This window comes from Xenopus laevis, chromosome 6S (assembly GCF_017654675.1).
Source record: "Xenopus laevis strain J_2021 chromosome 6S, Xenopus_laevis_v10.1, whole genome shotgun sequence".
NCBI lineage: Eukaryota > Metazoa > Chordata > Amphibia > Anura > Pipidae > Xenopus > Xenopus laevis.
Window position 1 is genome coordinate 92734925 of NC_054382.1, and position 16915 is coordinate 92751839.

Genomic DNA, 16915 nt, shown 5'->3' on the forward strand with positions numbered 1-16915 from the left:
ATGGATTGTCCACTGAGAAACCTTCCTGAATTATATACTGTACACCCAGCTCTTTACTCCTTGTTCATGTTATTATCGCTGGAGGTCTTAAACATATTGAACGCCTTCTGACATTTTATTAGAGTATATTACTGCCAAGTGGAACTGAATTGTTATCTTGCTGTGTTAGATAACAGTGAGATGATTGAGATAATGCTGGTAGGGAGGATTAGGACTGGAAGAATTTTGACATCTGTAATTTAGACTGAATTGCCTATTATAGAGAGATAGGGTTTGCAAATTGGAGAGTTGTACAGGAGGTTTATATCCCCTTTGATATTTTTTTTATAAAATTATTTCTTTACATCTCATTTTCCTGCTTCAAGTCTGCTTTTACTGATAAAGCTTGTCAAAATAATTTTTTGCAGTCTTTCTGAGCCTATGAATTAGACTGAATTTTAAGGTTAAAACTGAGTTCGAGATCCATTTGGAAAAATCACTGTAATCACTTAAAGGAGAAGGAAAGGCTAAAATTAAGTAAGCTTTATTAGAAAGGTCTATATAAATACTGCAGTAAAACCTCAAAGTAATGTTGCTCTGAGTCCTCTGTCAAAAGAAACACTGCATTTCCTTCCTTCTATTGTGTACTCATGGGCCTCTGTGTCAGACTTTCTTCTTTCATCTTAAACCTCCAGGGCTAGGGCTTGAGCATGCTCAGTTTGCTTCTATCTCCTGCAGCAGTCTCTTTTCCTTCACCCTCCTCCCCTCCCTGCTGTAATCTGAGCCCAGAGCAGGGAGAGACTCAGGCAGGAAGTGATGTCACAGCAAGCCAATATGGCAGCTGCTATCCTAAACAAACAGAGAGAACTTCTAGAGCTATTTACTCAGGTATGGTAAAGCATTCTGCAGAATAAATATAATGTTATAGCTTGCACTATTGAGGCTAATCTATTGTCAATAAACTGCTTTGGTAGCTTTCCTGCTCCTTTAAATTGCTAAAATTGGTTGTCAATTATGCTTTATCCTTCAGTGTCACCTTAGCCTTTCTCATTTATCTATTTTTGGAAATATCTTAATGTTACGCTGTTTAAATTCGCCGGCGGCGAGCTTTCGATTGTCACCAGCATCAAAATAGCCATTTTGTGAATTTTCGGCCAGTTTTGCGAATGCCATGTGAAATTTGCGAAATTCGTAGTTAAGCAAAACGGGACAAATTCGTCTATCACTACAGGTAAGTTATTACATTCACTTGGGGGTACTTAAATGTTGGCACACCTAAGTGATTGTGTCCTTTAAGAATCAGTTGGTACTTAAAGATGCAGATAAAAATATTTGCACTTGTCTATTATGTCTGCATACATTATTCAATCGTTCACCGTTGGCTACTGAGCAGGTCCACTTTCACTATGTGATTTCTCAATACCATCAGTACAAGAGAAATAGTCGTGAAATAATTCTCTCCAGGATCTTATTTGACTGATGACCTTTAATTGTAACCCTCAGTGTTCTTTGTCAATATTAAGTTAAGTAAACATCTGTTGTATCTGAAATCCGATCCTTTTAACTGTGAAGCAAATGTACAGTGAATGCTTCAATCAATCAGCGGCAGACACAGTGGAGAAATAATTGATGATTTTGCTTCTTTGTTTTGTCTTCTCCTTTTCAAAGAATGTTGTTATATGTTGCCTGTTTCCTGGATTTTATGGAATTAAAAGCAGATTCCATTTGAGCAAGATACCGTCACTTAATTATGACCTTGCATAAAATTCAATGTTCTTCTTCCAAAGATTTACAGATAAATAGAAGCTGACTTGTAATTGTCATAATTAAGGAGGACAAATTGACCCTGATTGCTTATTTAAAAAAAAAATCACAGGAGGCTTGTTATTTCATTAAGAATGAAAATAGTCCTAAATTGGAATATCATTTAGCATTAATAATGGCTAGCACAGATTAGGGACCTTTGAATACAATTTTCAAATCAAAATTTACTGTTCTTCTAATTCCCTTAGTTAATTGCATGGAATGTCCTGCATATAACCTGGGAATGGTGGATCCAGTGCTAAAAATCAATGTCATCTATCATTAAAGGGGTTGTTCACCTTCCAAACACTTTTTTCAGTTCAGTTGTTTTCAGATTGTTCCCCAGAAATAAAGATATTTTTCAATTACTTTCCATCTTTTATTTTTTACAGTTTGAAAGTTTAAAGGAGAACTAAACCCCCCAATAATAGAAACCCCTACCAACTACCCTACATAGTCCCCCTCCCTGCTTCCCCCCGCATAGGTGATTACCCCTGAAAGTGCCAGTAATTCATTACTCATGTATAAATGCAGAATAAGCTCAGTGGAGCTCATGGGTGCCACCTTCCATCTCTCCTGTATTCTTCGGGAAGTGAACGATGTATTGGCGTAACTGATAACTGTCAGTGACAATAGTGTTTTCCCAAGAAGAATAGAATTGTAATTATGTCTATTTCTTGATCATGGGCTTAAACCAATGGTTTTCAGATATTTTTCTGTTTGAGCTCCTTTTTAATGTCAAAATTTTGGTTAGTTTATTACAAGGTCACAGATATACAAAACATTGTTATATGTAGTTCTAAAAATATTCAGCGCAGCTAAAAAATGTTCTCTCCAACTCTCACTCTGACCTTCAGGCTCCCAGGACTATTCATACAGTAAGTGCAAATAGGCATTTCCCCAAATTTTGTCCAGCTGGACTTCAGATTGGTCACCGGAGCCAAAGCTCTAGGATTCGCTAAGGGGCAGCCAGACACACATTTTGGGAACCATTGGACAATCTTCTTACACCAAATGGAAATAAATAATGGTCCCAAAGATAAGGGCCCAGCACATGAGCCACTTTGAAGCACTGCATGTTCTATATAACAAAGCTATATTACCAAAATATGAATAAGTGCTGGAGGATCTGCAAAATGTATATTAGGAGCAGTTATTTATCAAAAATAGTGTGATTTTGTCTAATTATCTCAAATAATCTCAATGAATCTCCATTGCTTCAACCAAAAAAGAAAATCTTAAAATTTCTTTCTGAAAACTTTGCAGTCATTTTCTTGAAACCCATTATTCCATGTAGTCTCCAACCATTTGACAGGTCAGATGCCATTTTGGAGAAACAAAAATTCAATATCCAGATCTTATTGATTTCAATTCAGTTCCGATTGATTTATATGGTACCTCAGTAGATCTAAGCCAAAGAGCTGAAACTGCCCGATTGATTTCAGTTTGTTATATCAGTTTGAAATTCATATCGGAAAATTTGAACAAAATTCGAAAGTTCAATCATAAATCAGGAGGACTTAAATTAATCACATTTACCTTATTAAAACTAATTTCCAACCCTGATTCTTGTCAAATGTGCCCCTATGTCTGTCTAAATAACGATTCGCTCAAGATATAAACAAAATGCACCCAATTACAGGTATGGGATCCATTATCCAGAAACCCGTTATCCAGAAAGCTCAGATATACAGAAAGGCTGTCTCCCATAGACTGAATTTTATCCAACGAATCCATATTTTTAAAGATGATTTCCTTTTTCTCTGTAATAATAATACTGTAGCTTTTACGTGATCCAAACTAAGATATAATTAGTGAAAGCAAAACCAGACTATTGAGTTTATTTACAGTTTAAATGATTTTTTAAATAGACTAAAGTTATGAAGATCCAAATTACAAAAAGATCCATTTTTCAGAAAACCCCAGGTCTGAGCATTCTGGATAACAGGTCCCATACCTGTACCAATAATCTCCAGTTTTAGTAATATCTGGAATTGTCGTTTACAATAATTGAATTTCTTTGTTGAACTGATGCTTTGGAGGTATATATATATATATATATATATATATATATATATATATATATATATATATATATATATATATATATATATATATATATATATATATATATATATATATATATATAGTCTGTGTCAAACGAAAAGGAAAAAGGCCCTAATGTGGGCCGAAACGTCGGATCTATGTACCGAATAAAACACTTATTTTGATGAAAAATAGTGGTGTGTGGATCCTTACGAACAAATCTCTCTCTCTCTCTCTCTCTCTCTATATATATATATATATATATATATATATATATATATATATATATATATATATTCTTCATCTGTGTTGCCAGTTCTTAAACACATTAACCATAATTTCATGCTCAGTAAAATTTTTTTGGGGTTCGAAGATGGGACTTTTTCTGTTAAAATGAATGGTGTGACAATAAGGGGCCGATTCACTAAATTCGAGTGAAGGATTCGAAGTAAAAAAAACTTCGAATTTCGAAGTATTTTTTGGGCTACTTCGACCATCGAATGGGCTACTTCGACCTTCGACTACGACTACGACTTAGAATCGAAGTATTCAAACTAAAAATCGTTCGACTATTCGACCATTCGATAGTCGAAGTACTGTCTCTTTAAAAAAAACTTCGACCCCCTACTTCGGCAGCTAAAAGCTACCGAAGTCAATGTTAGCCTATGGGGAAGGTCCCCGTAGGCTTTCCTAAGTTTTTTTGATTGAAGGATATTCCTTCGATCGTTGGATTAAAATCCTTCGAATCGTTCGATTCGAAGGATTTAATTGTTCGATCTAAAGGAATAATCCTTCGATCGTACGATCGCAGTATTTGCGCTAAATCCTTCGACTTCGATATTCGAAGTCGAAGGATTTCAATTCCTAGTCGAATATCGAGGGTTAATTAACCCTTAATGAATCAGCCCCTTAATGTCAGCAAATCTTTAGGAACCCATTCTGGCTGTGGGTTTAACTTTTAAACCAGTGACTATACAGGCTGCTGAAAGAAAAAAAAAAGTGATATTTACACAAATCTGGGGCAGCCTGTGAAGACGAAGATATAGCATAATGTAAAATTCATGTGCAGATTTTGTGCAATATTTCTGAAACCTATTCTGTTAATATAAATCCCTTCAAGTACTGTGATATAATACGATAAAAAGAAGCAGGGCACTCAGGCAAACCGTTTATTCACTTATCCAGTATAGGTCTGATAAATCATTTTAGCTGGAGGAAAAGTAATAAATCTGCTTTAGAAGTTGCAAATGATACAGATAATAAGAGGCCGCAGCACATTACAGATGATTGCTTGGAACACAGGCTATTTAAACATATGTGACTCATTTTTATCGTTAGGAGAATATGGAATAGCGCCTTGGGCAGCTTAAGTACACACGTATACATCAGTCATACACAGCTTTCAGATTTTATTATCACTGAACCTAAGTTGAACAGATAGCAGCAATCAAGTACACCTAGTTTTATCATTACTGCCTTTAATATAATAGTACAGGAAGTCGGAGTTACTTGTTTACTGTGCAGGGAACCATTAATGCAACACTTTAATAAATATAGCTGTCACACACAATAAACTTCCAAGTTATACCTATTTATCAGCACTGAGAAAGAATAACATTCTGTGTATGCAGATGGTCATATCACCTTGAGGAAGAACCATCCCTTTGGTTATTTGAGCAGTTCTTTGTTTTTCTGTGCTGTGAAGAAATTTCTCTATGCTCTTGCAATGGTGACGCCATTTTATGGCCGCAAGTGATGTCATACATTCCCAAGTTTTCAAACACTCTGTGATTTCTTTGTTTGGTTTTCTGACTCTTTGTGAGTTCAGAATCCACAGAGCTCAGGTCAAATATGCTTAATTTATACAATATTAATGATCATAATAATCACAATATCATAATAATAATTCATGCCCCTTTTAACCGATCTTTTAATAAACCAAGACAAGTTATGCTGCCTACACATAAACTGATAGTGCTAGTTTGTACATTTTCACTCAGTTGGGTATCGAAAACACTATTAGGATTGAAATATCTTTTAGGACTAGGAATGCCTTTGTTGCACACTGCATTAGAATTTAAAGTATTATCCAGACAGGGCACAGAGACATGCAGCTGTCCCCTTGAATACTGCACTAGATGCATTCAGCAGAGATGTAATCAGGGAGGGTGGGATTGCTGGGGTCAATCACAAATCATTCAGAAATCTGTTGGTTTTGTGATTGCTGGGGTCCCTGACAAATAATTCAGAAACCTTGATGTATCGATTATTTTTTACACTTGCTTTGGGTTTAGAAGATAATGAGAGTAACTTAAGTCCAGAGAGCCAGCATTAAGTCTAAGTCAGCACCTGACATATAGTTAATTGTTAAAAACCCCTTTAGTTGGTGATTGGCTGCAGTTCTAGGTGGTGGGTTTAATATCAAAAAGAGAGCAAACAGGTTCTATGGAAGCAGGTGTCATTGGACGACAGGATGAGCTAGGAACAGGATGTCAGATGTTTATGTAATAAAAAAAAAATAATAATAATATATATATATATATATATAGTTGTTTAAGGCAGCCCACTGAGTGTATAAAGTATACAGGAGCTGTCTGCTACATTTTATGTAGTAAACAGTTAATGGTATTGGTTTATGAATTGCACCCTGGTTATTGATTTTTTTTATTTAATAAAACAGCTGTGGCCTTTCTCCACCAAGCTTGTGTAGTACTATTTATTATTCCATGGTTGTATGGGTGTGTGAGTGCTGTCTACAGATCCCGTGACTGTAACTGTTTGTTTCACAGGAATTCTGAAAAACTTTCGGCAGCACTGATTAGTTCATCTTTTGATTGCTGGGATCATTCAGAAATCAGTTGGTTTGTGATTGCTGGGGTCACTGGCTTTTAATAATCAGTTGGTATGGTCTAATGGTTGCTGGGGTCACTGACCATTCAGAAACCAGTTGGTATAATGATTGCTGGGGGTCACAGACAAATCAGAAATCAGTTGGTTTTGTGATTGCTTGAGAATAATTTAGAAATCAGATGGTTTTGTGATTGCTTGAGAATAATTTTGAAATCAGCTGGTTTGCGATTGCTGGGGGTCCCTGACAAATAATTCAGAAACCTTGCTGTATCTGTTATTTTTTATACTTGCATTAGGTTTAGAATAATGTCTGTAACTATTAGTTACTTAGAAAGTATGAAGAACAGTCAGAAGCACAGAATAATAACATGCTCATTTGGTTACAACTGTCCTTTTGAGCTCATAATGCCATTTTCTGCTAAATGGGAAGCATCTGCTCTGTGGGAGCATGACCTCAGGACACCTGTACTACTGTACATTACAACAGGTGCATGACCTCTGCAATACTGCCCATCTCTTATTATAAACCCACATTTGTTCTAATGTGTCAGTGATAAAGATATATATTTTTCTCAAACAGAATAGGTAGACATTTCGACGATCGGTTTCTGATTGGAATGTTCCTGTGACTGCTACTGAATAGTTTACATACCTCTTTCAATAAACTTTTCATATAATATGCAAATAAATGGATTATGTTGTCTACAAAGAAGCAATGGATTTCGGTTTTATGTTAAAAAGCTCCATATATATTTTTCTCAAACAGAATAGGTAGACATTTCGACGATCGGTTTCTGATTGGAATGTTCCTGTGACTGCTACTGAATAGTTTACATACCTCTTTCAATAAACTTTTCATATAATATGCAAATAAATGGATTATGTTGTCTACAAAGAAGCAATGGATTTCGGTTTTATGTTAAAAAGCTCCATTGTCTCCAGTTGCTATGGAATAAGTTTTAGTTTTTAAACACTCTGCATCTACATTTGACTCTTAATTATTCTTTTTTTTATTTTAAGATGAACAATAAGTACATTTTAAATGTAAATTACATTTCCTAGTTTTGAAGGCTTTTCAGCTGCATCTGGGATTGAGATAGAACAGTTTGAGGAAGTTTTGAACTGAGCTCCCTGCAGATGCCTATTTATTTCTCTGGATTACTAGCATAATATGTAGATTTTCGTGAGCATTATCGTGAGCAACATGTTGCTCTCCGACCCCTTGGATGTTGCTCCCAGTGGCCTCCAAGCAGGTGTTTATTTTTGAATTCCTAAATTAAAGGCAAGTTTTAGTTGGATAAAAACCACGCCTACTGCCAAACAGAGCCTCCTGTTGGCTTTAAAGGGGAAGGAAACCTAATTGGCGCAAAAACCCTCCCCCCTCCCGTGTGTTGCCCACCCTCCCTCCTCCCCCCTGGCCTACCTGTCCCGCTGGGCAAATGCCCCTAACTTGTTACTTACCCTTCTGCGCAGGTCCAGTCCAGGGATTTCACAGACGACATCTTCTTCCACACGATCTTCTTCCTGCTTTGACCGGCGCATGCGTAGTAGGAGCATTTCGCCGGTATGATCTACTGTGCATGCGCCAAAAGTACTTCGTGACTTTTGGCGCATGCACAGTAGATCCGTACCGGCGAAATGCTCATACTGCGCATGCGCCAAAATGCCGTTCAAAGCAGGAAGAAGATCGCGTGGAAGAAGATGTCGTCTGTGAACTCCCTGGACTGGACCTGCGCAGAAGGGTAAGTAACAAGTTAGGGGCATTTGCCCAGTGGGACGGGTAGGCCAGGGGGGAGGAGGGAGGGTGGGCAACACACGGGAGGGGGAGGGTTTTTGCGCCAACTAGGTTTCCTTCCCCTTTAAGTTCACATAGGAGCTACAAATACCCAAGCAAAGGCTAATTTGGAAGCCCCAGGAACTTTTTGCATGCTTATGTTGCTCTCTGACATTATTTTACACTTGAATATGGCTCACGAGTAAAAAAGGTTGGGGACCCCTGACATATAGTATCAGACTGGTTCACTGGGATACCATGAAAACTCACAGTGGGCCCTCCTGCTCATAAACACTATTTAATGGTTATTCCCTATTTCTGTATGAGAATAAAAAGGCAAAATAAATGGAAGAGCATACAGTCTCCTAACTCTCACTGCAGTCTCATTTATAAAATGTAAAATAATTTTAAAGGCAACATTTTATAAAGTCTAACATGAAGGTTAATGTTATGTGCTTTTGAGACCTAAAACCTGCTAATCCTTTTATTTGTTTGCCAGGGGAAATAAAATTATGGTCAGTAAGCCAAAGAATTCCAATGAGGAAACCATGTGAGAGTTCCTCCTGCATGTTTGCTTGAGCCTGAAGGCTTGAGCATTATTAAATGGGAACCTAGGAGTCCACTAATATTTTAATGAAAAATAATGCTTAGATTTTATGTCACCTCCAAGCCATTTTGTAATGGTGTTCCTATGAAAAAAATGAATCTCTGGGTACAATCTTATCTTCTGTTTTTTTCTCACTAATTACTATTGCTTGTTCAGATTTCTCGGCTACAGTAGCCTACCTGGATGAGGTTTAAACCACTGTATTCAGTTGGGTTATTGTTGCTTTTCTTACAGCACTATAAAGTTTTAGTTTATAATATATATTCATTGAAAAGGCACACTTTGGGCTCGAGAAAAAAAAACCAAAATTGTATGTTTACAAGCTGAAAGAAATTGATATTATTTTGGATCAAAGCCAACGTGACTCTGAGATTCAATAGCATGCTCTTGGGTATTGTTCTCTGCCAGGGAGCCTTGGTATATGATGTAAAACGCCTAACAGAGGTACAGGGGAAGGTGACTGATCTGTGGTGCCCGGATGATACATTGGGGAAGGAGGCAGGTGGGTCGGTATAAGGAGCGGACTAGTGGGAAATAGGTTAGAAGACCCTTTTATATGGCATCCTGAATCTTAAAGTCTGAAGAAGTCACACAGTATTTGAGAATGTGAGGAAAGCCAAAGGCAAAACCTCTCTAATATAAATACTGTATTATGCTTATTTAAGGCGGATATATGGCAAGGGAAATATTTATTCTCAACTTTAGCCCTGATTTCTCGTACTATCAAAAATTCATACAACAAATAATAAGTTATTATAAAATGTAGGAAATTACATATTCTTCTGCTTTCTGCAAATATGCCAAGATGAATTTTCTGCTCTGAAGAGCACAGCTAGTGAGACAGCAAAGCAGAATGGCATTTCACACAGCCTGAGTCAACTCGCTGCTATTCCTGCTGGAAACCAATGCACACGTTATGTGTGTGGCTGAAAAGGCAATGACTACTGAGCACAATGGATTAAATAAGTTATTCTCAGCTGTTTCCCTCTTTATAAGTGTTAGGTGTGTTACAGTTTCATCACCTGCACTCTTAATTGGAGGAATGTAAAAATGTCAAAAATGTAAAATTGTGTACAATGCTGATTCCATAGTTTGCACCACTGCAAACTGTGTTATACAGATTCCTATAATGTATGGAGATCCAAATTTTAAAAAAAAACCTCATCCAGAAAACCCTATGTCCCAAGTTTCTGGATAATAGATCCCACACCTCAAAAAGTGATGTCATTCTATTTGCATCAAGATGAAATGTCGCCTTTGCAAAGGTCTTATAAAATGTGAGATGCACAATCACAATGTGCAAGGAAAAAATTACATTGAAGGTGCGCATTTGTTTCTTATTTATGACTTTCATTACATTCCCTCATATGAACCATAGAACTTAAACCTTGGCTTTGCTCATATTAGGTGGAAATATAATGGATCTAGATAATCCTAACTGTCCTGAGCCACATAACTTCTTGCATTGCATCTAGGTTTACTGTGGATTCACGTAGAGAAAAAAAAAACTATTTGTTTGTTAAAACATAAATATTAAAGGGAATATATTAAAAAAACAACATTTTTAACAATGGTTACTGGCCAGCAAAAAATACTGACCCCTTCAGATTTAATAGTTGAAAAATCCCTTTTGGCTAATTAGAATCACTAAGACCCCATATACTTGCATTGCCACAATTTAACCCTATGCTTGTTCTTTTCTTTGGGTTTATAATTCAGCCCTGCCACTTATTTTTAGCACTCAATTTAACCGAATGGTGTTTGCTCAAAGACAAATTGACACATTGATCTGCTCTGATAAATGTTTCAATTGGTAAAGTACATTCCTGACAGCCAGGAACATTTCCCTAAATGCATGAAAAGTGATAGCTGTGCTGAAAATTCCATGAAAGCCTTAAGGTTTCCCCAGACTTTGTACATATTACATATCTGATCAGCTCTTTTAATTGTGCCACGCGTTTGTTGATCAAACAGCTGACTCTGGCACTAAAGAGTTGAATAAGTAAAAATGGAATGTGTGACCAAAGCGGGTACATTATTAAACATTATAGCATCAAACCCTTCTGTCTTGCTGCTCCTTATATTTGGAATTCCATTCCTGAATTTCTCTGGAGAGAATCCTCACTCAATGTCTTCAGAACTAAACTCAAAGACTACTTCTTGGAGCACTTGCACAACAACTGGGAACTGGCACTTACTGTATATGGTAGTGTCACCCACTGTAACCTACAGCACTTAATATCCCTCCGATCTGTGTCTGGATGTTACCCTCCCATTTAGACTGTAAGCTCTATGGGGCAGGGACCTTCAACCTTTTGTCTCATTGACAATAAACACTTAAAGGCAGATTTATCAAGGGTCGAAGAGAAAATTCTAATTCTAAAAATTTGATTTGAGTTTTTAAAAATATACAAATTCGAATTTTGAAATTTATCATGTACTGTCCCTTAGAATTCAAGTTTTACTGTTCGTCACCTTAAATCTGGCAAATTGCTGGTTTAGCCTATGGGGGACATCCTGGGATTAAATTGGAGTTGTTTGGAGCCATTCTGAATATCTAGTTTTTTTCAAAGAAAATCTCCTCTTCAAATCTAATTTGATTCGAGTTTGCGGGTCGATCTCATTCATCTGAATTTAAAAAAATATATATTTTTTTTGGAAACATTTTGATTGGTCATTTTTACTCAAATTTCAAGTTTATGGGAGTTTTTACAATATAAGATTTATTGGATCTAACTGTCATTGATTGTCTGATACCCAACACAGATGCTGAGAGAGGAACAGTGAACATAAACTTGATTATTTCAGAAACAATACAGAATATTTAATTGATTGTACTTAGAAAGCTTCTTATTTCAGTATGGTGAAGCTTATATTAAATTTTCATTTTCACAATAGTTCCACTTTAAACGAACAAAACCCATTTTAAAAAAAATCTGAATGCTGGGTTGCTGTGATATACTGTACAATTCATCAGCTGCAGTTCCACTGAACTTTTTGGGCACTTTTTCAGTTTGGCACATATGATTTGTCTAGATTTAAAGTTTAATCTACAGTTGTTGAGGCTGATATTGCCCCCAGAATGTTCTATGCAAAATCTTTTCTTTTTCTCATCAATCTTTTTTTTCTTTCTTAGGAAAACATATATAAGGAACTCCAGAGCTCAAAATGTTGATCATCCGGATTTCTGCTATCTGCTTTTAAGTATTTTAAATATTTATTTTTGTGGTGAGTGATTACTGTTTACTTTTAAATTCATATGAACTGATTTTGCAATGGTTCTGTACATGTCTACAAAGTTGTTTTGAAAATGTTAAAGGGGGGAACAACGGTTATAATCTGGAGTTGCTTATGAGCGAGGTTTTAAAGGTTTTTTTTTTTCTACTTTGCATGTTATAATTCACTGTGAAAGCACTTACAGAGGGCACTTTTATAATATTAGGAAAACATTTTTAGGCGCTCGTTATTCTGCATTACAGATTTTACACACAATCAGTTTACTCACAATTTTCAAATATTGACAGCACCAATCGTAGATTTCTTTTCTTAAAATGCCTTTATTGAGACATGGGCTCAGACCCCAATACACTTGGCAACGTTTCAGACCGCCATCGGTCTTTTATCAAACTTGAGCTTGATAGACCAATGACGGTCTGAAACGTTGCCAACTGTATTGGGGTCTGAGCCCATGTGTCAATAAAGGCATTTTAAGAAAAGAAATCTACGATTGGTGCTGTCAATATTTGAAAATTGTGAGTAAATGGATACATGGTGGAAAACGTTGGACGTGCACCAGGCTCAAAGAGTTGGGAGGTCACGGGTGCTGACTGAGAAACCTGTTTTACAGATTTTACAGTATAGGATCTATTATGCAGCATGTTTAAGACCTGGTGTTTTCCAGATAAAGAATCTTTCCAAAATGAGGAGCATAGTGATTTAAACCTACGGTACTGATAAATATTAAAAAAAAGGTTAATTTTGCCATCAATATAAATTTTATATATATATATATATATATATATATATATATATATATATATATATATATATATATATATATATATATATATATATATATATATATATATAGACAAATACAAGATTCCTCTGCACTCAACCCATTATCAATATATTTAAGACAGCGACATTTTGTGCATACTGCTACTGAAAAATGCCTTACCCTTTAAACAAAACAGGGATTGTTTGTCCATATATTGCAATATATTTAAGATGGCCAACTACGTCAAAGTCATCCCATATCTGGCCAGTCCTATGCTCAATTTTCATCTGATTCATTAAGAATTCTATGGTTTCATTATACATTTTATAAAAGGGACGAATACGTTTTACCTGCAACTTACTAGCTGCTTTCAAAGTAAAACTCCCAAACTATGTTGCAATATATTGACAAACAATCCCTGTTTTGTTTAAAGGGTAAGGCATTTTTCAGTAGCAGTAAGCACAAAATGTCTCTGTCTTAAATATATTGATAATGGGTTGAGTGCAGAGGACTCTTGTATTTGTCTATATGTATTTTGTGGTCACAGCCTCATTGCACCCCCGCCTAATGGTTTTAAAAACTAGTGGTGAGCACAACTTTCCCTTGTTTGTTATATATATATATATATATATATATATATATATATATATATATATATATATATATATATATATTATATTATAGCTTTAGTAACGTTATGAACTAGGTACAGGAAAGCAATCTGTTATCCAGAATGCATGAGACTTTGGTTTTTCTGTATTATAGGTTTCCCATAATTTGGATCTCCATTAAAGGACGTGTAAACCCCCTCCATTAAAGGACATGTAAACTGCCTCTCTGGTTGTTAAAAGGTTAACAGTAAGGCTGCAGCATCCCCTTAATCTGTTCCTCCTCTAACCCACTTGGCCCCCTCAGGAATGTGCTTTGGTTTTTGACTTATAAGCATGCTCAGTTCTTCTCAGCTCTAAACACACCCTCCAGTCTAACAGCCAATGAAGAGATAGCATTGCTGGTTCCCATAGAAACTCTGCTCTAGCTGTCTATTTTTTCTCCTAACCACTTCTCCTGAGCTCAGCTTAACCATTACACTGCTCAACCACAGCAGAGCTTTTTATCAAAGTATGTTGTGTCTGTGTAGACCTGCATTTTGCATTCTGCATTGCATGAACTTTACAGCATACTCGTCCTGTTTGCAGATGTCAATGTTACTGATGATGTGTCAGAGGGAAAATGGCTGCCTGATGAAAGTTGCTATCTGTTTTAGGAAAATGTGATGGTGCTGGCAAATGGAGGAGGTATATGCAGTACAAGTGATGGTTTGGGTGGGGAACATATGCACAACTTATATACATGGTAGGAAAATGTACTCCACATGTCCTTTATACATGTGTATAATAAATGTCATTTTCCTATTAAACATGAAATCAAAATTATTTTTTTTATTAAAGCATTCATAGTTGTTGTGAACACATTTAAAAATCTCAGCGATCAATCAAATATTGCCTGCCCCTCCTCTATGCCTTAGGCATAGAGGCGGGGCAGGCAATTACTTTCACTTTCCATTCAGCACTTCCTAGATGTCACTGCTCTCCCCACATTCCCCCTGTTCTCTTCACCATTTAATTGTGTAACCTGTGCATGGGGATGAATATCAGTGTCCACAAAATGGCTCCTGCCTGCTTTCTATAATTATGAATTGCCAGAGTGAAGAAAACAAGATTCTAATAATTTATATAGTGTAATTAAAGTTTATTTAGCTTGACTAATGTGGTTTGGAATAATATTTTCGGGTGACAGGTCCCCTTTAAGATCGCTAAAAAATAATTTCAACATTAAAGAAATGAAATAGTATTCGTTTGCCACCAACATGGATTCATGTAGCTTAGTTACCATGAAGTACTGTACAAAGTACTGTTTTGTTATTACAATGAAAACAGGAATTATTAAAAAAAATGTATTATATTTTTAAAATGGACTGTATTGTCTTATATTACAGAGAAAAATTAAATCAATAAATGTAAAGAATTATTTGTTGAAATAGGGCTACAGATAACAGACCCCATAGTTGTATTTCAGCTTAAACAGGACTAGAAAAACAATGGATATTGTTTATAATTTTTATTGATCTTTATTTCGTTGAAAGCAGTGTGCCAAAAAAAAGGAAAAGGAAAATTAACATTTACATACAGAAAAAAACTCTGCAGGCACGTTGCCAGACATTAGATTGACAAGTATATTCTATTTTAGGCCTTTATTTTAAAATGTTCATGCTTGATAGCATTTGGATGATGGAAAGGACTTGACAAGTGCATAACATTACCTGGCTAGAATATGTGTTGGAGAATAGTGGGAACACACTGTATAATTTTGTTTTTGCATATAAAGCTCTGAAAAATAAAATGCTCCAGAAAACAAAAGGCAGAACAGAGGTGTTCTAGATTGACAAGATACATTTCAATAGATGTTACAAATGGCATACTTAGTTTTTGTATTTAACATTTTTACAGCTAGTAGATATACCTAGTGATGTGTTTTCAGCTCCTGATGGAGGCTCCTTTATTTTATGTTTTGTGTAATAATGTTTAGGAATACATTTTGTTTTTGGTTCATGCACTTGGTGCTCCCTGTTTGCCAACTCTCTAGATTGTAGGCTTTCATGTACAGGATTTAAATTACAGCAGAATTCGACACTAGGATCCGGAAGAAACCAGGGGTATTACCTAATGATCACATGACTACTGACAACCAATGGGCACAACCGAGAGGATGTAAATATCACGAGACTTGGGCGCCATTTTGCCTTTAAGAAAGCCTATACAGGCGAAACGTAACCTATTGTGTTCATGTCCAAACTTTTGGTGTTGCTTTAACACAAGACATAGGGAATAGGCCATACCTACTTAGGTGCCTCTGAGAGGACAAAGTGTCAGTTTACTCTCCTTGCACACCATTTTGGAATTGGAAATACTTCAAGGTCCAGCATACAAGGTGTTGGTTTGCCCGTTGTTTTTCCCACAATGGGAGCTACCTAATTTCTTTTACTATAGACACCCTCCTGCTCCCCACCCCAATTCATACTACTATCAGAGGGCATATAGGCTGATGTAATGATCTAGGTGGGACCAGTATTTTCATTACTCAGATATACTGCAATCGTTATAACTGTGAAACCAGATCGGGATACATCATATTTGTGTTTTTATATTTCATTAAATCCCTCTTTTGATTTTAAATGAACTATTAAATGTTATGTTTTATTGAGTGATTCCTTCTTCTACAGACTAGTGGAATGCGAACTGTTGCTTACGTAATTAGCACCCCTTACACTATTGCACTTTATTAACTCTTTATTGTTTATCACAAGATATAATAATGACAACACATCAAAGTGTGGACACAATGCATTTATTTTGAATGAATTTATTTGCACTCATCAAAAACATCCTTTAAGGCAATAATTATTCCTTTAATGGTTTCCAAGTTACACACACAATCTAATTATATTATTAATAAGGCTGTACGACCTCGTTAGCTCTTCTTTGCAGTTCCTTTCTTTTTGGTACAAATTCATGTTCATTTTTAAGAGCTGTTTGCATGTCTAATATTAAAGGACTTCTAAACAGTGGTGATGGGTGGCTAGAAAGTGCGGAAAAACCAAGAAACCCAATTTGTAATTTTCATGTACAGGACCCTTACACTGCATACTTTGGTTTGTTTAATAATGACCCATCATTTCTATACGAGTCACTGGAGCGACGCTAACAGCAGCAATAGGTGTTGGTGGCATTTGACCGAGTTAGGAGGCAGCAAGGAATAAGGAGAACTTTAGGTGCTGTACCTTTATCATACATAATAT

At 36.0% G+C, this 16915-nt stretch overlaps 1 protein-coding gene across 2 annotated transcripts in view; it reads left to right on the plus strand.

The window, feature by feature from the left end:
* dlgap1.S (discs, large homolog-associated protein 1 S homeolog) overlaps positions 1–16915 on the plus strand; it is a 307453-nt gene that overhangs the window by 19982 nt on the left and 270556 nt on the right. For both annotated transcript variants that reach the window (XM_041567834.1, XM_041567833.1), the window contains exon 2: positions 12196–12287. The gene's annotated coding sequence lies outside the window, so the exon portion shown is untranslated. The remainder of the gene's footprint in view (positions 1–12195; positions 12288–16915) is intronic.